A 26571-nucleotide genomic window follows, 5' to 3' on the forward strand; every position below is an offset into this window, starting at 1 on the left:
CAACGTATCTATAATTTTTGATTCTTCCATGCTATTATATATTCTGTTTTTGATGTTTAATGGGCTTTATTGTATACTTTTATATTATTTTTGGGACTAACCTATTAACCCGAGGCCGAGTCCAAATTGTTTTTTTTTGCCCATTTCAGTGTTTCGCAGAAAAGGAATACCAAACGGAGTCCAAACGGAATGAAACCTTCGGGAGCGTGATTTTTGGAACAAACGTGATCCAGCGGGCTTGGAGTGGACGTCAAGCAACCAACGAGGAGGCTACGAGGCAGGGGGTGCGCCTACCCCCATGGGCGCGCCCTCCACCCTCATGGGCCCCTTGTGGCTCCACCGACCTACTTCTTCCTCCTATATATACCTACGTACCCTGAAAACATCGAGGAGTACCACGAAAACATATTTCCACCGCCGCGACCTTCTGTACCCGAGAGATCCCATCTTGGGGCCTGTTCCGGAGCTCCGCCGGAGGGGGCATCGATCACGGAGGGCTTGTACATCAACACCATAGCCTCTCCGATGATGTGTGAGTAGTTTACCACAGACCTTCGGGTCCATAGTTATTAGCTAGATGGCTTCTTCTCTCTCTTTGGATCTCAATACAAAGTTCTCCTCGATCTTCTTGGAGATCTATTCGATGTAACTCTTTTTGCGGTGTGTTTGTCGAGATCCGATGAATTATGGGTTTATGATCAAGATTATCTATGAACAATATTTGAATCTTCTCTGAATTCTTTTATGTATGATTGGTTATCTTTGCAAATCTCTTTGAATTATCAGTTTGGTTTGGCCCACTAGATTGATCTTTCTTGCAATGGGAGAAGTGCTTAGCTTTGGGTTCAATCATGCGGTGCTCGATCCCAGTGACAAAAAGGGAAACGACACGTATTGTATTGTTGCCATCGAGGATAACAAGATAACAAGATGGGGGTTATATCATACTGCTTGAGTTTATCCCTCTACATCATGTCATCTTACCTAATGCGTTACTCTGTTCTCATGAACTTAATACTCTAGATGCAGGCAGGAGTCGGTCAATGTGTGGAGTAGTAGTAGTAGATGCAGGTAGGAGTCGGTCTAATTGTCATGGACGTGATGCCTATATACATGATCATGCCTAGATACTCTCATAATTATGCACTTTTCTATCAATTGCTCGACAGTAATTCGTTCACCCACCGTAATACTTATGCTATCTTGAGAGAAGTCACTAGTGAAACATATGGCCCCCGGGTCTACTCTCCATCATATAAGTTTCCAATCTATTTTATTTTGCAATCTTTACTTTCAATCTATATCATAAAAATACAAAAAATATTTATCTTATTATTATTATCTCTATCAGATCTCACACTCGTAAAGTGACTGATTGACAACCGCTTAATCGCGTTGGTTGCGAGGTTCTTATTTGTTTGTGTAGGTACGAGGTGACTTGTGTGTAGTCTCCTACTGGATTGATACCTTGGTTCTCAAAAACTGAGGGAAATACTTACGCTGCTTTGCTGCATCACCCTTTCCTCTTCATTCTCGGGAGACAACGGAGCGGTTAAAGGACTAGCCATAACAACACAAAAAGGCAAACGAAAAAGAGGGCGAATAAAACGGCAAGGGTGAAGTGGGGGAGAGGAAAACAAAAGGCAAATGGCAAATAATGTAATGCGGAGGATAAGAGTTGTGATGGGTACTTGGTATGTCTTGACTTGGCGTAGATCTCCCCGGCAACGGCGCCAGAAATCCTTCTTGCTACCTCTTGAGCATGCGTTGGTTTTCCCTTGAAGAGGAAAGGGTGATGCAGCAAAGCAGCATAAGTATTTCCCTTAGTTTTTGAGAACCAAGGTATCAATCCAGTAGGAGACCACGCGTGAGTCCCCTCGTATCTACAGAAAAAAATAAGAACCTCGCAACCAACGCGATGAAGGGGTTGTCAATCCCTTCTTGGCCACTTGCAAGAGTGAGATCTGATAGAGATAATAATGATAAGATAAATATTTTTGATATTTTTATGGTATATATTGAAAGTAAAGATTGCAAAAGAAAATAGATTGGAAACTTATATGATGGAGAATAGACCCGGGGGCCATAGGTTTCACTAGTGGCTTCTCTCAAGATAACATAAGTATTACGGTGGTTAAACAAATTACTGTCGAGCAATTGATAGAATTGAGAATAGTTATGAGAATATCTAGGCATGATCATGTATATAGGCATCACGTCTGTAACAAGTAGACCGAAACGATTCTGCATCTACTACTATTACTCGACACATCGACCGCTATTCAGCATGCATCTAGAGTATTAAGTTCAAAAGAACAGAGTAATGCTTTAAGCAAGATGACATGATGTAGAAGGATAAACTCATGCAATATGATATAAACCCCATCTTTTTATCCTCGATGGCAACAATACAATACGTGTCATTTCCCCTACTATCACTGGGATCGAGCACCGCAAGATTGAACCCAAAGCTAAGCACTTCTCCCATTGCAAGAAAGTTCAATCTAGTAGGCCAAACCAAACTGATAATTCGAAGAGACTTGCAAAGATAACCAATCATACATAAAAGAATTCAGAGAAGATTCAAATATTGTTCATAGATAATCTGGATCATAAACCCACAATTCATCGGATCTCAACAAACACACCGCAAAATAAGATTACATCGAATAGATCTCCAAGAGAATCAATGAGAACTTTGTATTGAGATCCAAAGAGAGAGAAGAAGCCATCTAGCTAATAACTATGGACCCGAAGGTCTGAAATAAACTACTCACACATCATCGGAGGGGCTATGGTGTTGATGTAGAAGCCCTCCGTGATCAATGCCCCCCTCCGGCGGAGCACCGAAAAATGCCCCTAGATGGGATCTCATGGGTACAGAAGGTTGCGGCGGTGGAATTAGGTTTTCGTGGTGCTCCTGGATGTTTTTGGGGTATGTAGGTATATATAGGAGGAAGAAGTAGGTCGATGGAGCAACGAGGGGCCCACGAGGGTGGAGGGCGCCAAGGGGGGTGGGCGCGCCCCCTGCCTCGTGGCCGCCTCGTTGGTTGCTTGACGTCCACTCCAAGTTCCCTGGATCACATTTGTTCCAAAAATCACTCTCCCGAAGGTTTCATTCCATTTGGACTCCGTTTGATATTCTTTTTCTGCGAAACACTGAAATAGGCAAAAAAACAACAAATTGGGTTGGGCCTCCAGTTAATAGGTTAGTCCCAAAAATAATATAAAAGTGTAAAATAAAGCCCATTAATCATCCAAAATAGAATATAATATAGCATGGAGCAATCAAAAATTATAGATACGTTGGAGACGTATCATCTACATCATGTCATCGTTCTTATTGCATTACTCCGTTTTTCCATGAACTTAATACACTAGATGCATGCTGGATAGCGGTCGATGTGTGGAGTAATAGTAGTAGATCCAGGCAGGAGTCGGTCTACTAATCTTGGACGTGATGCCTATGTAATGATCATTGCCTGGATATTGTCATAATTATTTAAAGTTCTATCAATTGCTCAACAGTAATTTGTTCACCCACCATTTGCTATTTTTCTTGAAAGAAGCCACTAGTGAAACCTACCGCCCCCGGGTCTTATTTCTCATATATTTGCCTTTGTGATCTACTTTTTCCTTGCTTTTATTTTTATACTAAACCAAAAATACAAACAATACTTGCTGCACCTTATTTTATTTACGATCTATTTATCCAATCTATTACAACTTTTTTACCGTCGAGCACCAATTTCTGGCGCCGTTACCCGAAAGGGATTGACAACCCCTTTAACACATCGGGTTGCGAGGTGTTGTTATTTGTGTGCAGGGTTTGTTTACGTTGTGTTGCTTGGTTCTCCTACTGGTTCGATAACCTTGGTTTCATAACTGAGGGAAATACCTATCGCCGCTATGCTGCATCATCCCTCCCTCTCCGGGGTAATACCGACGTAGTTCCAGCTGCCATCAATGTAAGACCTCCCGCCCTAGCTCTGCATGAAAAAATACATACACATGGTTATGCTAATTCAAGGGTCGGTCCAACCGGGCAACTATATCAACACATATCTTTAGCTACCGATAGAGGATATAGACATATATGCGGGAGTGAAGGGGAAAAATCTGGGTTGCGAGCACAGAAAATTATTTTCACATGGGAGCAGCATTTCTCAAGACCGTTCAAGACTATTTGGGTTATGGATATATCTCCGAACAAGCGTGTCATGGACACTGCATATGTGTTAAATGTATGGATGATACAACTTTTCACCGGCTATCGAACAAGGGCAGTCAGAAAACCGTGTTCATGAGCCATCAAAGGTGGCTTGGCAAAGATAACAAGTGGAGAACTCGTAGAAATCTGTTTGACTACACAGATGAGACCCGATGGCCACCACATAAGAGGTCTGGAGCAGAAATCCATGATTTGTTAAAGCATTGGAAAGAGTTCCCTAAGGCCATAAAAAAGAGAAAGAACGTCAAGGAGAACATACTGCTAAGAGTATGGAAAAGGATGCTTGTTTCTTGTGGCTTGATGTATTGGGAACTACTCATTACGCCACATTCTCTTGATATGATGCATATTTCAAGAAATGTGTGTGAGAGTTTGCTTGGCACACTATTTGACATGCTAGAAAAGAGTAAAGATAGTCCAAGGGTGGGACAAGACTTGAAAGAAATCTATTTTAGGGAAGGGCTTCAACCCGCATCCCTTAAAACCCAGGAGATACGCAAGGGCAAAAAAAGTCCAAAACCAAGGAGACATACAAGGCCAAAACTGTGTCCAAAACCAAACATGATTATTGCCCCCTTCTTGCTTCACTCTCGACGAGGATGAGCTTGTTCAAGTTTTAAAATTCCTCGACGACATCCAAGTTCCTTCTGGTTACTCGGGGCTAATATGCAGATATCTTGACTAAAAAAACAAAGGTTTAGCTCCATGAAGTCCCATGACTGTCATGTGATAATGACACAATTACTTCCGGTAGCTCTAAGAGGGATAATGGACGATCACATCCGCAACGCAATTCTTGACTTGTGCAATTTCTTCGACGAGGATCTCACAAGACTACAAGAAGAGATCATTTCAGTACTATGTGAGCTTGAGATATATTTCCCACCCTCATTCTTTGATGTTATGGTTCATCTGCTAGTTTATATTGTTGATGAGGTTAAAGACCTCAGACTGGAACTGTGAAGGGATACGTTCGTAACAAGGCCCGTCTGGATGGAGGCATCTTCCAGGGCTATCTGACCGTGATACGTCTCCAATGTATCTATAATGTATGAAGTATTCATGCCATGTTGGCAAAAAATTTATATTGTTTTGGTAAGATTTGATTAGAACTAACCCGGACTGACGCTATTTTCAGCAGAACTACTGTGGTGTCATTTTTTGTGCAGAAATAAAAGTTCTCAGAATGGGCTGAAAATTTATAGTGATCTTTTATGGACCAAAAGAGACCCTCGAAGCACCGGAGCTGGGCCAGGAAGTGATCGAGGACGCCACAAGCCTAGGGGGTGCGCCCACCCCCCTAGGGCGTGCCCCTGGCTTATGGGCCCCTTGGGCACCCTCTTGACGTGAGACCGACGCCAAAAATTCTTATAAATACCCAAACCTCTAAAAAGAACCCTAGATCAAAAGTTCCGCTGTCGCAAGCCTCTATAGCCACGAAAACCCAATCAGGAGCCCGTTCTGGCACCCTGCCGGAGGGGGAAACCATCATCGGAGCCCATCTTCATTATCCCGGCAGTCTCCATGACGAGGAGGGAGTAGTTCTCCCTCGGGGTTGAGGGTATGTACCAGTAGCTATGTGTTTGATGTCTCTCTCTCGTGTTCTTGATTTGGCACGATCTTGATGTACCGCGAGCTTTGTTACTATAGTTGGATCATATCACTACAAGAATCATCTTATTTGCCGTCTGCCACCGACGGCAAAGCACTTTCCCGTCCGCCACCGACGGCAAAGGCACCAAAAGCGGACAGCAAAGCACTTTGCTGTCCGCCACCGACGGCAAAGCTGTCCGGCAAAGAGGGCTACGGTAAAGAGGTTCTTTGCCGACTACTTCATTAAAGGGGACGGCAAAGAATCTTTGTTGTCAGTAGCGGATGGCAAAGAAAATGGACGGCAACTAATATGCATTAGCCATGTTAGGTGGCTAACGGTAGCCTTTGCCGTCTGCCAGCGGACGGCAAACATTCCCTCCCCTTTGTCGTCCGCTGGCGGATGGCAAAGTAACCAAATGGCCAGCTCCCAGGTTGCACATGTTGCTGCCACATGGCCTCTTTGCCCTCGATGGCGGACGGCAAAGAACCCTTTGCCGTCAGTGCACACGGCAAAGAGGCTGCATTGCCTCTTTTCCGTTTTTTCTTATATCCAGCGCAATTACAGAGCAAACATATAAGATATCCAACACATAACTTCATCATACATGCATAGTGCCATCAACCATACCAAGTTTCATGCATAGTTCCATCATACATAGCAAGTTCAACATAGAGGCATCCAACCATATATATTACAATAGTTTCATCCAACGATACATGCATAGTTCAACGATACAAAAGAAACAGAGAAAGGGATAAGAAGCACTCCATCAATGCAAGCTTTCGTCAAGTGAATGAAATCTGTAAAATGGGAAATAAGAAAGTTAGAAGAAGAAGATTAAAAGAAGAAGAAGAAGAAGAAGAAGAAGAAGAAGAAGAAAATGAAGAAGTAAGCATACTTAGGTAAAATCGAGCTAACCTAGCTAATTATGCCATTTTTGAGTGAACTAAGCATATTATGCCATTTTTGATATAAAGCAGCTTAGTATAGGTCATTATTGAGCTAACCTAGGTAACTAAGCATATCAGAGCTAACTTAGGTCATTTTGGAGAAGGAGAAGAAGAAGAAGGTTTTTACCCTTTTCCTTCTCATTCTTCTTCTTTTATTCTTTCTTTTTCTTCTCTTTCTTCTTCTATTCTTTGTTTTTCTCCTCTTCCTTGTTTTTCTTCTTCTTATTCCTTATTTGTGTCATTTTAGAGCTCACATAGGTAATTATGCCATTTTTGAGCTAACTAAGCTTATTATGCCAATTTGTAGGAAAAAGGTAAGTATGGGTCATTCTTGTGCTAACATAAGTAATTATGCCATTTTTGAGCTAACGTAGGTAAAATGGATCATTTTGGAGCTAACCTAGCTAAAATGGATCATATTGGAGCTAACCTATGTAAACTTGGTCATTTTGAAGCTAACCTAGGTAAAATGGATCATATTGGAGCTAACCTACGTCAACTTGGTCATTTTGGAGCTAACCTAGGTAAAATGGATCATATTGGAGCTAACCTAGGTAAAATGGGTCATTTTGGAGCTAACCTAGCTAATTATGCCATTTTTGAGTTAACTAAGCATATTGTGCCATTTTTGACATAAGTAAGCTAAGTATAGGTTTTATTGAGCTAACCTAGGTAACTAAGCATATTAGAGCTAATTTGGCATTTTAGAGCTAAATTAGGTCATTTCGGAGCTAACTTAGGTAAAATTAATCATTTTGGAGCTAATTAGGCTTATTATGTCATTTTCGAGGAAAATAAGCTAACTATATGACATATATGAGGTTACCAAGGTTGTTATGCCATTTCAAACCTAAGTAAGCTAATTATGCCATTTTTTACATAAGTAAGCTAAGTGTATGTCATTATTGAGAAAACCTAGGTAAGTAAGCATATTAGAGATAATTTAGCATATTAGAGCTAACTTAGATCATTGATACGTCCATTTTCCATCATGCTTTTATATCGATATTTATTGCATTATGGGTTGTTATTACACATTATGTCGCAGTACTTATGCCTATTCTCTCTTATTCTACAAGGTTTAAACAAAGTGGGAGAATGACGGCAGCTGGAATTCTGGGCTAGAAGAGGAGCAAATATTAGAGACCTATTCTGCATAACTTCAAAAGTCCTGAAACTTCACGGAGGCACGTTTTGAAATATATAAAAATTACTGGCGAAAGAATCAAGCACAGGGGGGCCACACCCTGGCCACGAGGGTGGGGGCCCACCCTACCCCCTGGGCGCGCCCCCTGCCTTGTGGGCCCCCGACAAGCCTCCGGTGCCCATCTTCTGCTATATGAAGTCTTTCGTCCCAGAAAAAATAATACGCAAGCTTTCGGGACGAAACTCCGCCGCCACGAGGCGGAACCTTGGCGGAACCAATCTAGGGCTCCGACGAAGCTATTCTGCCGGGAAACATCCCTCCGGGAGGGGGAAATCATCACCGTCTATCCTCTCGTCGGGAGGGGGTCAATCTCCATCAACATCTTCACCAACACCATCTCATCTCAAACCCTAGTTCATCTCTTGTATCCAATCTTTATCTGCAAACCTCAGATTGGTACCTATGGCGCGAGAATAGGCCGGGGAAGCGCCGGAATGGTTGCAAGAACAAATGGATGGTGCGGGCGACGGTGCCCGCACCTGGATTGGGGTACGTGGAAGTTGCGGCGTGGGCGCTCGATTGTGCAGCGCGCGGGAGCGGGCGCAGCAAATAAACAAAGTGGGATGCCATTTTGCCTCGCGTGCGATTTTTGCGCCTCCACTAGAGCGCCCGGAGCAACTGCGCGTGTAAAAAACAACACAAAGTTTCCAGCGTGATGCTTATATAGGGCGGCTGTTAAAAATGCTCTCAGCCGTTATCGACTATAACATGGGTTTTCACGAGGAGAAAATGTGTCCTTGTCATCGGGTCTACAACGCCGCCATCCACCATCTTTATCGGCCGGGAGCTCCATCATGTCTTTGTATGTGCCATTTCGCGCATCGATCCGTCCTACAGAATTGACCGCCCTCTCGTCGAGATTAATCACTGGCTACCGCCAGCACTCATGTCATCCAGCCGGATCCACCATGGCGATGACCTGGGGAGCAAGCTCTAAAAGTCCATTCTCATAGATCTTTAAAAATATGTTTACTTTTTTCAAAAACACCTTTTAACTACTTGATGCAGATGTCTCCATCTGACTAGTTGTTGGGGATCGTAGCAGAAATTTAAAATTTTCTACGCATCACCAAGATCAATCTATGGAGTAATCTAGCAACGAGGGGAAGGGGAGTGCATCTACATACCCTTGTAGATCGCTAAGCGGAAGCGTTGCAAGAACGCGGTTGAAGGAGTCATACTCGTAGCGATTCAGATCGCGGTTGATTCCGATCTAAGCGCCGAACCACGGAGCCTCCGCGTTCAACACACGTGCAGCCCGGTGACGTCTCCTACGCCTTGATCCAGCAAGGGGAGAAGGAGAGGTTGGGGAAGACTCCGTCCAGTAGCAGCACGACGGCGTGGTGGTGGTGGAGGAGCGCGGAACTCCAGCAGGGCTTCGCCAAGCACTACGAGAGACGAGGAGGGAGAGAGCTAGGGCTGCGCCAACAGAGAAGAACTTCATGTATGTTGCAGCCCCCAATACCTCAAGTATATATAGGGAAAGGGGAGGGGCTGCGCCCCCATCTAGGGTTCCCTCCCTAGGGGTGGCGGCAGCCCCAAAACCCATCTAGGGTTGCAGCCAAGGGGGAGAGAGAGGGGGCGCACCTAGGGTGGGCCTTAAGGCCCATCTGGACCTAGGGTTTGCCCCCTTCCACTCTCCCTTGCGCCTTGGGCCTTGGTGGGAGGCGCCCCAGCCCACCTAGGGGCTGGTCCCTTCCCACTATTGGCCCATGTAGGCCTCCGGGGCTGGTGGCCCCACCTGATGGACCCCCGGACCCCTCCGGTGGTCCCGGTACACTACCGGTGATGCCCGGAACACTTCCGGTGGCCAAAACCATACTTCCTATATATCAATCTTTACCTCCGGACCATTCCGGAACTCCTCGTGACGTCCGGGATCTCATCCGGGACTCCGAACAACATTCGGTAACCGTGTACATACTTTCCCTATAAGTGTGTAGACCCTACGGGTTCGGGAGTCATGCAGACATGGCCGAGACAACTCTCCGGTCAATAACCAACAGCAGGATCTGGATACCCATGTTGGCTCCTACATGTTCCACGATGATCTCATCGGATGAACCACGATGTCAAGGATTCAATCAATCCCGTATACAATTCCCTTTGTCTAGCGGTACGATACTTGCCCGAGATTCGATCGTCGGTATCCCGATACCTTGTTCAATCTCGTTACCGGCAAGTCTCTTTACTCATTCTGTAACACATCATCCCGTGATCAACTCCTTGGTCACATTGTGCATATTATGATGACGTCCTACCGAGTGGGCCCAGAGATACCTCTCCGTTACACGGAGTGACAAATCTCAGTCTCGATTCGTGCCAACCCAACAGACACTTTCGGAGATACCCGTAGTGTACCTTTATAGCCACACAGTTAAGTTGTGACGTTTGGCACACCCAAAGCACTCCTATGGTATCCGGGAGTTGCACAATCTCATGGTCTAAGGAAATGATACTTGACATTAGAAAAACTTTAGCATACGAACTACACGATCTTTGTGCTAGGCTTAGGATTGGGTCTTGTCCATCACATCATTCTCCTAATGATGTGATCCCGTTATCAACGACATCCAATGTCCATGGTCAGGAAATTGTAACCATCTATTGATCAACGAGCTAGTCACCTAGAGGCTTACTAGGGACATGGTGTTGTCTATGTATCCACACATGTATCTGAGTTTCCTATCAATACAATTCTAACATGAATAATAAACGATTATCATGAACAATGAAATATAATATAATAATAACTAATTTATTATTGCCTCTAGGGCATATTTCCAACACTAGTTGTAGTAGAGTTTTTTCAAGCGGTGACGCCAAATCTCAGTCGACTGAGACTTCATGAAGTCTCAGTCGAATCCTGGACCGTTTGATTATTTATTGCATTATAAGATTAGCGCATTACAGGGCATGCCGTGTAAATAGGCTGCTCTTTGTTTGTTTTTTTGTGTCGGAGCAGGCTTTTTCTGTGATGGGCTGCTGCCAGGTCAGGTGAAGGGGCCCTTTTTCTTTGTTTGTCGGAATTTTACCAATATAAAAATGTTGTGTTGCAGCCTTTTACAGTGAGAGAAGAGATGGCCATGTGTGAAGTTGAACATTTCTTGTGTGGCCTTCGTGTTCTGCCCTCTTTCTACATTTTTATTTTCCTTTTTTCTATTTTTGTTTCTGGTTCTTTTATTTTATTTTTATTGTTTTCTTTATTATTATTATTATAAATTTTTCCTATTTTTATTTTCACCTTTTGTTTTAAATTTTATTAAACAATAAATTTTATTTTTCAAAATGAAAGTATTTGCCATCTGGTCGAACAATCACTTGAATCAGACTTTGTAAGGTCTCAGTCGACGAGTCAGTCGTTGGATGTTTTGTTCGCTTCAAGATTCATGTTGGGTGTGTTTGACTTTGTTTCGGCTTGTATAAAGCGTGAACCAGGCCATTTCCTTTCTTTTGTTTTTCGCATGGCCTTGTCACGTGCGAGCGTTGTCTTTTTTTGTCATGGCTTGGGCCGCATTTTTTTAGCACGTAACGTGCTTGTTTCTTTCTTTATTTTGTTTCTCTCTCGTGTCCAATCAGTTTGCTTTCAATTTTTTTTGGTGACGGGCTGTTTTAGGATGTGTCTAGCCCTAAAAATATGTGGGGGAAAGGATGTGTGATGGCATGACTTTTTCCGCTTTTATTTATGTGTTCCTTTTTATTTGCTTTTCCTGTCTCATTTTTACATTTTTCTAAATGATTTTTAACAAAAAAAGTTGACATCCTCATGACATTGATTTTATTTTGCATTTGTATTTTTTGCATTTCCCTTTTTCCTTTTTATTTATAGTTTCCTTATTTTTATTTGCTTTTAAAATATTTTCATTATTTCCTTATTTTTTATATTTTCTTTTTTCTTGCTTTTTAAAACCTTTTCTTGTATTCCCGCTATTAGGCACAACTGTAAGTGTCACAATTGGCTGTAATTTTATTAGTTTTTTGTTGGGAGAAGGGCAATTGCATGTCTGTCGCTAGGCACACAACTGCAAGTGTCGTCTCTGACTGCAATTGTGTGTCTTTAATGCGACCACTTAGTGGTGTTTTATTGGGGGTGCAGTTACACGTCTACCACTAGGCACACAACTGCAAGTGCCGTCCCCGACTGCAACTCTGTGGTGCTTTATCAAGGAAGGGGTAGTTGCATGTCCGCCACTAGGCATGCAACTGCAAGTGTCACTCCCGACTGCATCTGCATGTCTTCCACATGGTTGCAACTCAGTGGTGTTTGTCGAGCGGAGGAGAGGCAATTGCATGTCCAACACTAGACATGCAACTACAAGTGTCGCCCCCTAAATGCAATTGAAATGTCTACGATGCGGCTGTAACTCTTTACTATTTTTATCAAGTGAGGGTTTAGTTGCATGTTTTTCACTTGTTGCACAACTGCAAGTGTTGCTCTCAAATGCAACTACATGTCTTCCACGCGGTTCAAACTCAGTGGTGTTTTGTCGGACGGAGGAGTGGAAATTGCATGTCCACCACTATGCATGCAACTGCAAGCATCATCCCTGACTGCAACTGCGTCTCTTTAACAAGGCTGCAACTTTGTGGTGTTTAGTCAAAGGGGACGGGGCAGTTGCATTCTTTCACTAGGGATGAAAGTGCAAGTATCGTCCCAGACTACAACTGTGTGTCTTCAATGTGACCACTTAGTGGTGTCTGTAGGGGGGTATAGTTGCATGTCTGCTAATAGGCAAGCAACTGCATTTGTTATCCCCGATTGCAACTCTGTGGTGTTTTATTAGGGGGAGGACAGTTGCATGTCCGCCGCTAGACACACAACTGCAAGTGTCGCCCTCGGCTGCAACTGCATGCCTTCCACGTGGTTGCAACTCAGTGGTGTTTTGTTAGAGAGGCAATTGCATGTCCACCACTAAACACACAATTGCAATTATCGCCCCCTAAATGCAATTGCATGTCTTCAACGCGACCGCAACTCTGCACTTTTTTTTGTCACGTGAGGGGTTAGTTGCATGTTTGTCACTAGTTGTGCAACTGCAAGTGTCAACCTCGAATGCAACTGCATGTCTTCCACGTGGTTCAAACTTAGTGGTGTTTTGTCGGATGGAGGAGAGGCATTTTGCATGTCCACCACTATGCATGCAACTGCAAGTATCGTCCCCTACTGCAACTGCATGTCTTCAACGCGGTTGCAGCTTTGTGGTGTTTAGTCAAGGGGACGGGGCAGTTGCTTGTCTTCCACTAGGCATGCAACTGCAAAGTGTTGGCCCTGACGTCAACCATGTGGTGTTTTGTCGCGAGGGCCAGTTGCACGTTTGTGACTAGGCATAGAACTGTAAGTGTCACCCCTGACTCCATCTCAGTGGTGTTTTATCGAGGGAGGGGCAATTGCATGTCAACCACTAGGGACGCAACTGCAAGTGTGGTGCTCCCCCATCCAATGCAACTACATGTGCTTCAATGCGATTGCAACTTCAATTGTCTACTTATTTTCTTTTCTTATTTTTATTTATGTGTTTGTTTTTTTCCTACACAGGGTGTATTTTTTATTACAAATCTTGCAATCCAGTTGCATGTCCGCCTCAGCGTGCAATTGCATGTGTTGCACCTCGCATGCAACTGCATAAGCACCAACTTAATGGTGCAAAAAGGATTAGAAGTGTGTGGTGTTCCCATATGTGTGTAATTTATTAATTTTTATCGTCCTTTCTTATTTTATTGTATCATTATTTGCACACCCTGCTGGTTGCACATAACTGCGTTATGGTTATATATGTGCAAAAATATTTCTTTTTCATTTCTTTGTGTTTAAATACTTGTATTTTTTCCTCCAATATATAATCACCATAAGTAGCATGCCCATAGCTCACAGGCCACACCCAAATACAAGCAGCATATACAAGGATTTTTTTGGCGAACAAAAAAAAATACAAGAATTTGAACACCACAAGGCTACATCATTTGTCGAGGCTGGAGCTACCTAGCAAAATACACTTACACGGGCAGTGGTACATCTCAAGTACAAGAAAGAGAAAACAAATCTGGCAACTGCACAACGGTGCACAGGATAAAAAGTAAGACAAAAGCCCAGTAGAAGACCAGGCTAGCCCATCACGAAGACAACACATAAACATTTTTCAAAACAAAAAGGCCTGGACTGTACATATGCTGATGTCATCAGTCGACTATGTTCTGAGTGCATGCTGCTGTTTGGTATGCACTCCCTTTGTTTCAAATTACTCGTCTTAGAAATGAATGGATTTAGAACTAAAATATATCTAAATACATTCATACATGCAACACGTAATTCGGAACGGAGGGAGTAATACGTTAGCTAGCTATATATACCTACATAGCAGCAGCCGATCGATCACACAAGTGTATATCGCCACACCACCAAGCTCGTACCTTACCTCCTCCTCATACATACTCACAAGTGCATAGCCATGGCCAGCTTGTCAGCGTTGCAGTTCACGGTGAGGAGGAAGCCGGCGGTGTTGGTGCCACCGGCGGCCCCGATCGACACCACGGGAGCTGAAGCGGCTCTCCGACATCGACGACCAGGAGGGGCTCCGCTTCCAGCTTCCCCTCATCCACTTCTTCCAGCGCCACGACAGCAGGGACGACGACCCTGCGCTTGTGATACAGGGCGCCATCGCGGGGGCGCTCGTGCACTACTACCCGTTCGCGCGGGGCGGCTGAGGGAGCTCGAGGGCCGCAAGCTCGCCGTCGACTGCACCGGCGAGGGCGTGCTGTTCGTCGAGGCTGACGCCGACATCCGCCTAGACCAGTTTGACGCGGCCCTGGGGCCGCCCTTCCCGTGCCTCGAGGAGCTCCTCTTCGACGTCCCCGGCTCCTCCGGCATCCTCGACTCCCCGCTCCTCCTTTTCCAGGTAGGAGTATATATTTCTTCGTCGCTAAATCTCAGGTCACAGGTGACTGAAAAATCTGTTGAGACTTACTGGAATGAGCGAACAGCACAAAAGACATGTGCATATATACATTCGATTAAAAAAAACCTAGAACATCCACCATTCGCGTTGGTATTAAGTGGACTGACACTTTTTTCTATAACGACAGAGACTTTAAAAAAAACCAGCTAAAACGTACACTATTGAGCCTTGTGCATGCATGCAGGTGACACGGCTCGCGTGCGGAGGCTTCGTCATGGCTGTGAGGATACAACACACGATGGCAGACGGGGCAGGGATAGTGCAGCTCCTGGGTGCCATTGCGGAGTTGGCTCGTGGTGCGCCGGAGCCGACGGTGTGGCCGGTGTGGGCGCGCGAACTGCTGCGGGCACCGCCGCTCGACGATGATGTACTACTCCCACTGCGCTTCGCGCACCGTGAGTACGACGAGGTGATGGACATGAACGGCGCCATCGTCCCCTTCGACTTCATGGTGCACCGCTCCTTCATTGGGTGGTGGGAGATCTCCGCCATCCGTTCCCACCTCCCGCCGGCTCTCCGTCGCGGTGCTACCAACTTCGAGGTCCTCACCGGGTGCCTGTGGAGGTGCCGCACGGTGGCTCTAGCCCCCCGATGAGGAGATGAGGATGATCTGCATCATCAACATCCGTGGCAGAAACAACACTATCGTCCCCGCCGGCTACTATGGCAACGCCTTCGCTTTCCCGGTCGCCATCTCCACCGCCGGCGACTTGCTCGCCAACCCTGTGAGCTACGCCGTGGAGCTGGTGATGAAGGCGAAGCGGGAGGTGGACGTGGAGTACATCCGCTCCGTGGCGGCGCTCATGGCACGACACGGGCGGCCGCACTTCACGGTGGCGCGCGCCTACCTTGTGTCGGACATGACCAAGGTCGGAATCCGTGACCTCGACTTCGGGTGGGGCAAGCCGGTGTATGCCGGGCCTGCGAAGGGCGGAGTTGGCGCCAGGCCCGAGCCCAGGGGTGTGCGGCCGGTGGGGCCTCACAGGGCCTCCAGGTGGCAGGGGCCCCCAAATTAGAAGCACATCAGCAGCTAGGCCTAGTCGAACCAGCAGGCCGAGAGGCCCTGATAGCGTCGCACGCGTATGTCGCTAATCCATGGCCTATGAGAATACCATCGTTCGCACTAATCCTAACGACGCCGTAGCTGGTCGACGGATGCAACCTGACGACCGCAACAGAGGAACGGCGGCCGCCGGCATCGGCAGCGCCCGCAACGCTAGCAGCAACAACCAGCAGGTAAATAGTGCAGGCACATGGCTGTATTCCGGCGATGCGCTAAATCCACTTAACCAAATTAACTAAGGAAAACGTTCATTTTAAACCGGCTGATCACAGCGCGGGCATCATCCGCCTTGCCCTGTTGCCACGTGGCTGTGGTTCCGGCTGATTCCGGGGCAAGCGTTCCCACAGCTGCATCATGCGCGTGCGTAGCTAATTTAGTCCCGATGCTTCACGTACTGTACTACTTTTAGTTTTTCATTCATTTGCTTCATGCACTTGTCTATTGGCCCACCGTTGCTGCTACTTTTGCCTTGCACTGCTAGCCGTCGTTCACATGACGCGCTGATGCTCACCATGCTGTCGCACGTGTTTCTTCAGTCCACTCGGAATGAATTTTTCTTGATGCGTTTGCTGTGGCCAAATGGACATTTGTTGCATAGGAAGGTTACAAGGTACTCCCTCCGTTTCTAAATATTTGTCTTTCTAAACATTTTAAATGACTATTACATACGGATGTATGTAGACATGTTTTAGAGTGTAGATTCACTCATTTTGCTCCGTATGTAGTCACTTGTTGAAATGCCTAGAAAGACAAGTATTTAGGAACGGAGGGAGTAGATCGATTGCAAAGCCAACCGTGCGACACGGCAACACCAACGAGCTACTGCAAGATCGATGTGCGACACTGCTAGCCGATGTTTGTCGCACGTGGCAACATGCTGCACATGAATGTTGTGGTTGGAGGGCTATGCTAACGGTGATGGCGGCGAACGACAATAGTGCTAATGTTTGTGGTGTTGCAGATGCAAATCGGCTGAAGAGGGTATGTTGTGGTGGCAACATGGCTCGTGTTGCAAAGGTCCGACTACAAAACATTCGAGCGCAATACATGTCATATTGTAAACCCTCAAGCGTAACATGGATCATGTGGCAAAGCACTCGTCATGCAAAACCTCCAAGCGCAAGGACCCGTGTTGCAAACCTCTGAGCACAACATGCGCGACCGAGCGGCACATGACTCATGTTGCAAACCTTCGAGCGCAACATGACCCATCTTGCAAACCTCATCAATGACTGAGCGCAACATGAACCATGTTACAAACCTTCGAGCACAACATGATCCATGCTGCAAACCTCATTAGTGACCGAGCGTAACATGACCCATGTTGCAAACCCCATCAGTGATCGAGCGCAACATGACCCATGTTGCAAACCTTGTCGTCTGGATCAGACGACTATCCTACTGTGGATCCAACGGGTCGTGACCCGGCTGATCTTTTCAAAAGATCAAATGTATGACGCGTCAAAACAAGTCGCGCGACGTTGCATGACCGGTTGGGTCCGCAATAGGGGGTGTTCAATGTTTGCAAGCCGGGTGTACGATGATGCAAGGTCAGTGACTTCCACTGCAAGTTTCTCGGCCTTTTTATTTTTTTGTTGCAAAGCAGAAGCACCATGTTGCAAAGCTAGTCGCACAATGTTGGAGTAGTCGACATCGTTTCTGGTGTTGCAGCCATTACGGGAGTGTTGTCGGTGCTTCGGGAGCTTCACCCGGTGTGCCGGTGCTTCAGGAGCATCGTCGATGTTGTGGCCACTGAGGTCATGTTGCACGTGTTGTGGCTAATGCACATGCGCCGACTAATGTTGTTACGACGACGGTCGAAGGTGTTGTGATGTTGTTGCGAAGCAGAACTGGTGGGGTATGGAGGGGGTGTTTCGACAAAGCTGCTAGTTGGAAGGGGTACGCATGAGGCGAAGGCAATGTTGGGACTGCCGTTGCGTCCGATTGGCTACACGCCAGGATTTTTTGGAACCTAATAATGCCTAGGATGCACCATATTTTTTGGAAAAAAATCCAGAGGATTTTTAGAAAGAAAACATAGCATTAGAAATTGTTGCAAAGATCAACAGGCTAATTTAGCTTGTCGCGAGCACAAGCAGCTAGCTACAGTTTGTGCTTTGTTTGCTGATGTCGTATGTACGGCAAAAAAAGTACCAGTAGCTAGTCACAAGATGCGCCGCTGTACAACTCGTGCGTCCAGTGATGTAAGGTGTGAACACAGTTTCTTACTACTGCCAGGGCCGCCACGTTAGGTGTGAACGCACAGGATCTCACGCAAATAAAAAACTGGGCGACTAATCAGACGGCCGATATACTTCTAATCCAAGGCCATTAACTAATCAACGTCATTGCATCCTTCAGAACAGCTGCTATCTCGCTTGTTGTTACTTTCCTCTTCTGCTGGATGAAGCGAGATGGACTGAAGGAGAGACGAGGGACAGTTTGACCAGGTCAAGTTTGACGTCCATGAGTTCATTGGTCCCAGTTTTTTATAAATAGTTTGCTGGTAATTGTTGGATGGTGTAGAAGTCATGTGTTTCAAGATCCAAGTTATGTCCTCGAAAAATCTATCTAAAATATATGAATCTGGTAACAAGAAATATAAGATTTTTTAGAAAAATTTAGAGGATTTAATTCAACATCATAAAGAACTTATCGGTAACTTGAATATACACTAGGTTTATTTTTATAAGTAGGCCTCGGTTTAGTGTTTGGCACAGGGCCTCGAATTCTGCCGGCTCGGCCCTGGTTGGCGCCATCCCAGGCGTCGCCAGCTTCTTCATTGCTGTGAGGGACGACATGGGCGAGGAGGGCATCACGGTGCCGGTTTGCATGCCTGGCCCCACCATGGACAAGTTCGTCGAGGAGATGGGCAAGCTCACGCAGCCCACACTGGGCGACTCATTTCAGATGGTCAGATCTGCAATCTGAGCAAAATCGCTAGCCGCCATCATGGTTTTGATTAACCATCGAAATGTTGGCTTGGAGTATTTGAAGTCTCGATCCCCCACATACGTCCACGTTTAGTCACCATTTTATCTGTTCACAATATAATATGTGCATTAATTTTTCAATCGGGTGTGGGCTTTATGGTTATTATGCTTTCTCCAGCCATTTAGTCACAGTTGTTTGGTTTGATCATGTCTGTTGAGAATATGCAATGCATACCTGAAAGGTACGAGAAATATTGAGAAAGTCGTTGGAAGCTTCTATACGATTTTGGAGCTTTATCTGATAATGAGCAAGGTTTGAGGAGAAGGCTCTAATGGAATCAAGGATGACCATGTATAGCAGAATATTTGGAGAGAACTCTATAATTATGGAAAGTTTTAGAGCAAGATATTTAGTTATACAGAAAATTATTTAGAGACTACTGCCATTAATGTTGTAGAAAAAATTCTTTAGATAGGTAGCATGGCATATTTTAATGTGTGCTAGTGTAAGCCCTACTTGTATCCCTGTAGATCCGCCTATGGTGTATGTTCGTACGGGCTTGCTAAAACTTAGCCGACTGAGATTTACCAAGTCCCAGTCGACCTTTGAGCATTTTGTGCCATCGTTTACAACATTTCTTCCTAGCGGTTGCAGCATCTGTCTTGCTAGTTGTAGCATGTCATCCGTCATCGATTGTAGCATGTCATCTCACTGCTCACAACATCCTCTAGTGACGTTTGTAGCATTTTAGTCAGAACAGTTGTAGCATATGTTGTCGTTGCTTGCAGAATCGTCGCAACATTTTTCATCACCATTTGCAACATCCAACCATGCAGATCGTAGCACCAAAATTGCGGTGATGTCACTTGGCTGAGACTCCGTTAAGTCTCGGTCGACTGAGCTCTAGACACACACATGTTTGTATGGACATGTGTTCCCTCTTCAACACTGGAGGTTTGCTTTACCCGCGTGGCATTTTGGTTCGGCGATACTCCTGGCCTGGTGTAGCTAGGTAGCTTGCTTTGTATGGTGTGCGGACTAGTTTTAAAAACGAGCAAATTGTATTTTATCTATGCGGAATAAAGGATCACTGTGCCCTTGAAAGAAAACTCCGGAAAAAAATCAGAAGAAGCTTGCACGAATTGTATAGGAATGCACCTATCTTGTTTTTTTTTAAGTACACTAGTTAAGAGTCTGTATGTTACAATGGTGGCACAAATGTTCTAGTAGGTCAGTCCATGACAGCGCGCCCATTATTTATATATTGCAAGCAATCACTGTGATTTATTTGTCATTTTTACAACATGAAAGAAATTTATTCCCTCAAAAAAAGGGTTACAAGAGGCAGGAAGTTTCTCAATACACGGTGGTCCCTATGTAGACATATAGCAGTGCTACGTTCAATGTGACCGTACGACACCAATTGATCTACTACCCTATTTTGTTCATATTTTAAACTTCATTGGAATAAATTCTCTTTTCCATCAAGTACTTAATCTCGGCAACGAGATGACCATATAGTGAACGTGTCAAGCCTCCCCAAGAGAGTGTTGCCAACGCCTCTAAGGAGTCCGACTGGACCATAATTGGAGCTTCAGTATATTGTATTGCCAATGCCATGCTTTGCATCAAAGCATGAATTTTCACTTTCGAATCATCATTACAGTTGAATAAGAACATGTATGCAGTAAACATCACACTTCCGTCAAGCCTCCTAATGATCATGCCCGCCATCGCAGTACCATTTTATTCTTAATACTATATGATTGCGTAAAAACTGGTCTTTTTTAAACAAAAAAGTATTGTAGTTTTCAAATGTTTCCTGGCCTGCCACCATTACCTTGCACTGACTTCGCCAGCTGATTGTCTAAATCATTGGCTGCATGCATCCACTGGGTTTTACCCGCTGTCGGCGCTTTTCAGTGTTGTCAACCTTGGAGGAGGAAAGGGCCGGCATCGGTGCCCATTGCTACCACGATGTCTTACCTCATGTGCATGAAGCATGATACACTAACTTTCCAAAATAGTTTTCTGGTGGAAGTCACTTATCCTGTGAATTGACCCCTGCTAGCTAGCTGTTGATGCTTGTCAGGCGAGTCAATTCTGGAGGCTAACAGTAGGCATCAGTCCTGATCACACAGATCACCTTCCCTTTCTTTGTTAGAAAAGGAAAATCCTATCTTACAGATTTCTAGCTAGCTACTCTCAGGAGTCACTCTTGGGGAGGTTCAGATGAGCTATCGAGGGAACATGCCCAGAAGAATCAATTACATTTAGCCGGACCACGTGCTTTTGTGGTTGCAGATCACCGTCAAATCAACACGCAAGATTTTTGGACATTCATGCATCCAATATTGTCTAGCGAACATGCCAAGAGGGATCTGTCGGATCAAGTCAATTTGCTCCGTTTTCCCACACAAGTTTGGTCCGTTGTACTGTAAGTTTTTTTCTTCATCTGTCTGTGGAGGAGCGACATCAATTATGAACAAAGATGACGGAAAATAATTTGTAAGAAATTGGAACCATCTTAAACAAAATTTATTAAGAAACACCTGTATTATTATGTTCATATTCGACAAGAGGGCAACCATTGTACATACAATGCTTTGGATCCAAACTCCAAAAAACTACTCCAAACGGGAGCTTCCCGAAATAGCTACGTGAAGCCACCCCAAACGCTCCAGATTCAAGAAGCCAGCTTCGCGGAGATGAGGATCGGGAATGTGCTATTTTTGCGGAGATTAGGAGCAGCGAAAGCTAAGCTTCCCACAAATAAGAAGTTGGAGTACTTCGAAATAACATGGGAATGATCCCGCAAAAAAAAAAAGAAATTACATGGGAATGCTACCGCTAAAAGCATTTCTAACCGATCCTCTATATCAACTTAGTGGAGTAAATTTGACCTAGCCGATTCCCTATACGGCTTAGTGGAGTAAAAATTTTACTCCGTCCCTAAATATCTGAGTATATTTGCTTCATCTGTACGCAGACACACCCTCCCCCCCCCCCAGGCCGTCCCCTGCCCCTCCGATGGCCGGACGTGGTGGCCGCCAGTCTCATCTGCCGATCCGCAGCGCAGATCAGCGCCGCCACGCGCGCGGGTCATCCTTCGCGGGCTCATCATCGAGCCGCCATAGCCGGTCGCCCCATCCGCCCGCTGCCACGCCCCTACGCCGGTCTGAGGACTTCCCCGTCCTCCATCCACTTCGGCCGTCGACGAGGACCTACCTCGGGGTCCGACGGCGGCACTGGGGGACGTGGGTGGCCGAAATCACGGATCGGGAGACCCACACTCGACGGTGGCTCGGGACCTTCCACACGGCCGAGCTCGCGGCCATGGAGTACGGCGGCTGGGAGATCCGCTACCACGGTGTGACGGCTCGGCTCAATTTCCCCCACAGCCACACGTCCGGTCCACCTCGTCCCTGCCGGAGCCGGGGTGGTGAGCTCGGCTATGGTGCGGGAGGACTGCGAGGCGAGGGAGTGCCTCGAGGCTGAGGCCGCCGATGAGGCCTACATGGAATAGCTCCGTTGGGAGCACCCATAGCTCGTGCAGGCAGAGCGGATGATCTTTGCCGACGTCGGCGGCGAGGTTATCGTTATCTCCTCCTCCGATGAGGTCGAAGGCGGCGAGGATGGCGGCAAGGTGGGCGACAATGACAAGGAGATTGACGTCGACGAGTGGAGGAGTGTCTTCCCCGACGGCACCGGCCCGGACCCGGCCCACGGCACACCGTACCTGACGAGGAAGTAGATCTATGTTTTATGTCCGGTTATGCAAAACTATCTATGTTTGTGTTTGAATGCATGCTACTTTCGGTTCAAATTGCTTTGAACTTGATCAAATTAAAGTTTACTCCATTAAACTTAGGGGATCGGCTAGAAATGGCCAAAAATTAGTGAAGTATATATATGCTCCCTAAGGGTTTTACTCCATTAACTTTGCGATGGCCTAAGTTGCGTACCGCTTCGAATTCTTTTCTCCCGAGCTCCCGTACAAACCAGCAAGTAGGCGTGGATCTTTTTTATTATTAACTAGGCGTGGATGCATCAGGGTCTTTCGCTAAGAACTGGGCCTGCAGCCCATGTCATCACCCGCGTTCCCTAACAGGTTATTTGCCCGGAGCCCATCACCAGCCCATGCGGCATGTGGAGAAGCTGGCCACGGCCTTCCGAATGCACGCAGTTCCTCGCAGGTAGCGTCTCAAAAAAAAAAACGCAGTTCCTTGCAGGAAGCTGGAAGCTGCCACGCCAAGGGGTCATGGATTTTCTGACTGGGAGAACTTCCGAATGGGGCCTAACTTTGATAACTAATTTAGAAATATTAAAACTGTGCATTAATCCAGGCCTCTCAGACCATTAGCGTTCTGAATTATTGGATCTTCTGTTTTGCGCATTTCTAGCTGTTAAATTCCCACGTGGGATTTGTACGTTGAGCACCAAGCGACCGAACTAGAATGGGCCGCTGCTCCGGGAACAAATTCGGACGCTTCCTGTGATTTTGGGCCCAGTGAACTGTTAGGCTAGTCATAGTGGGAGTAATTTAGGTAGTAACATAGCGCATTTTGAATTTTTTTTGCTTATATGACATGTAGTTAATGAAAAATGATAGCATAATATGTTACTGTAACATGACGCTTCCCAAAACAAGATGAGTCTACAAGCCATTAAATGAAACACATATGACACCACTAGTATGTTACTTTGCACTATAAAGATAATAATTTAGATTAATGTCATATGCATGATACTAGTATAAATTACTTCCCACTGTAACCAGCCTTATGTGTGACCCAAGCTCTGGGCGACGCGGGAGGCGAAGGTCCACGGAGAGGAAAAGGCGTCACCGAACGACCGGAGCATTGATGCTTCAAGAGCCACAGTGTTGCGTTTAATGGCCACGGAGGTGCGCGGGCCTCCTCTTGGCTTCCGAGCTGACAATACTATGGGTACATACGTTACTGTCCTTCCACCTCCTCCTTACCTTTACGAGCCTATTTATCTCTGCTTCAAACCCTGCCCATCACCTATCTTCTCCGCAAAATGGCGACCTCCTCTTTCCTGGCGATGGGTGGGAGTTTTGCGTTGGCTTCCTTCAGCGTTGGAGTGCTCGACTGCTCGTGGCCCATGAAGAAACGGGCGGGGAAGGAGAGGCGGTCTGCCACTGCAGTCTCCTCCAGCCTCTTTCTCCCTTCCACCATGTACGAAGTTTGAAACAAATCGAGCTGAGCTGCGTGCATACTTAGCCAGTTGACTTTTTAAGACAAAAGGCCAGTTGATATACACATACAGTATAATAACTGGGTCATTTAGATGCTAAATTAAGAATTCGTTCAAATATGCAAACCGCCGATTAAATTTCACCGCGCCCTATCTCAATCGAGCAGCTAGCTAGCTAGCTAGTGACAACTCGCTGACCAAGCAAGAACGCCTTGTTTGGTATTGGTGGCATCACGATGTGGAAGAGACACTAAATTCCCCAAAAAAAGCTACAGGCGGCCATTATTCATGCACGCTACCCTCTAATACGTTAAGTGCTTGGATACATTCCACTTCAGAAACGAATCAAGCCGGATCTTCGACTTCGGCCAGGTTAAATTGTAATATATTTTCCCCCGCAAAAAAATTTATAATATAGTTTCATCAGCCGCCCCACATGCTGCCGCTAGGTATACATGCGTAAGCAACTAGCTCGTTCATTTGGCCTAGTAAAACGTGGTGTTTTGTGGCATCATGTTATTTTCGGGAGGGAATGGCATCATGTTATTAGTAAACAGATTTAGAATTTCAATTGTTTCACTGATGAATGTTTTAGGACAATTCCACGAGGATAACAAAAGGTTTTGGAGTGTTGCTACACACGACTAGTGGAACCGGCGAACTTGGCAAGTTTCCAGTGTACTCAGCAAAGCCTAGAAAAAAATCCCGCATTGTGTTTGTCGAGTTCTATTCTCGGAAAATAGGACTCACTTAGACACACGTCAGCGATCAGTAACTTTGTCGAGTTCTCATTATCGAGCAATCGGCAAATATTTAAATGGCCATTGCCGAGTTTTGGAAATGAAAAGTCGGCAAATTAACACGTTAGACGATACGGTCGTTAACGGCGGGGCCACATGGTCAGACTCTTTTTGCCGAGTGTGGAACTCGACAGTCCCTAGACGGGTAGGACATCGACGCGTGGCACAACTTGTTTGTCGAGTTATCGGCTGCTGAAACTCGACACACCTTTGCCGAGTATATATGGAACTCGGCAAACCTCTGACAAGTAGGGAATTGACGCGTATCATGCCTAGTCGCCGCCAAAGGAACTGGGCACTTATTTTTTTGCCAAGTGTGGTCAATATTAGTGCTAAATAAGATTAACCTTGATGTAGTTTCGAAGTATCTGCTCACAAAATATGTTAACTAATCGACATTATTATTCTTTTCAAAAAAATGGCCATTATTATTAGGACAACTCCACGGAGTAGGAAATGGTATGATTAATTTTAAAAGGGGCCACCACCTACACAACAATTGCCTCGAAAAGATTTGCTTTCAATCGATTTTGTCCCATCCGTTGGACTGAAATCCAGTGGTTGTCGGTCATCTTCTTCCTCAGATTCAGATGCATTCTTCATGTTCTTTCTGGAACCGCCGCCCGCCGACCCAACCAACTTTCACGCGCCGACTCACCTGCCTGAGTCGCTCCTGCGTGCTGCCCCTGGCATCCCTCTAAATCACATCAGATTCCATCGTGGGCGACCTCCCCGCAACCCCTCCCCAACGAACATGTCAACCTTTGACTCACCTCGCGAACCAACCTCTGCTTGAGATGGTTAGGTGGACAGTGGTATCTCCAACCCACCAGGGTTCAAATCCTGGTGCTCGCATTTATTCTGAACTTATTTCAGGAATTCCGGCGATACGCTTTCAGTGGGAGGAGACGTTCCCGTCGACTACGAGACGCCTACGATGACTTCGTAAAATCTCAAGATGATATGCCGGATCAGTCTCTCGGAGGTGCTTATAGGGGTAGAGTGTGCGTGTGTGCGTTCATAGAGGTGAGTATATGCGCGTTTATATGAGCGCTTGCGTCTGTATTGTGTTAAAAAAAAAAGCCTTTGACTCACCTCCACCGGGTCCACCGATGCCGCATTGTACCCAGCTTCGGGTCGCTCTTGACTTGGCCTCGCTGCGGCGCCCCGTCTCAACCTCAGGGCTACACACTGCTCTCACCAGAAATCGACTGACACAAAAGAAATTTTCAGTTGCATGTGAAATAACAAAATTGCGCTTATGTTGTAGCCTCTTGGTGTGCTTTTGATTGTATCTCTCGCGAAAGTCAAGTTTATATATGGTATCAAAAGCGTGCTTTGGAAGTAGATGGACTAGATTAATTGTTCTCACTTGCCAAGTTGCTACAAGCCTACAACTCATTTGCTCAATAGTATTAGCTATGTATACTTTCTTTTCGCAAAAAAAAAGTTAAAAAAAACTGTGTGTACGTACTTGCCACCGCAAAGAAAAAAAACGTGTATACTTTGCTTGACCGAGAGCCACGCAAAGTCTTGAGTACTTTTGAGCGTACGGTGCAAGCTGTGCTGAAGTTGCGTCATACACATGCTTTGATCGCGGTCAACTTGTTCTGTGTAGC

At 45.8% G+C, this 26571-nt stretch overlaps 1 pseudogene; it reads left to right on the forward strand.

The window, feature by feature from the left end:
- The first annotated feature begins 14428 nt into the window (after nt 1–14428).
- Nucleotides 14429–18929, forward strand: LOC125556612 (annotated as a pseudogene).
- The last annotated feature ends 7642 nt before the right edge of the window (nt 18930–26571 follow it).

The sequence above is a fragment of the Triticum urartu genome, chromosome 5, assembly GCF_003073215.2.
Source record: "Triticum urartu cultivar G1812 chromosome 5, Tu2.1, whole genome shotgun sequence".
Classification (NCBI taxonomy): domain Eukaryota; kingdom Viridiplantae; phylum Streptophyta; class Magnoliopsida; order Poales; family Poaceae; genus Triticum; species Triticum urartu.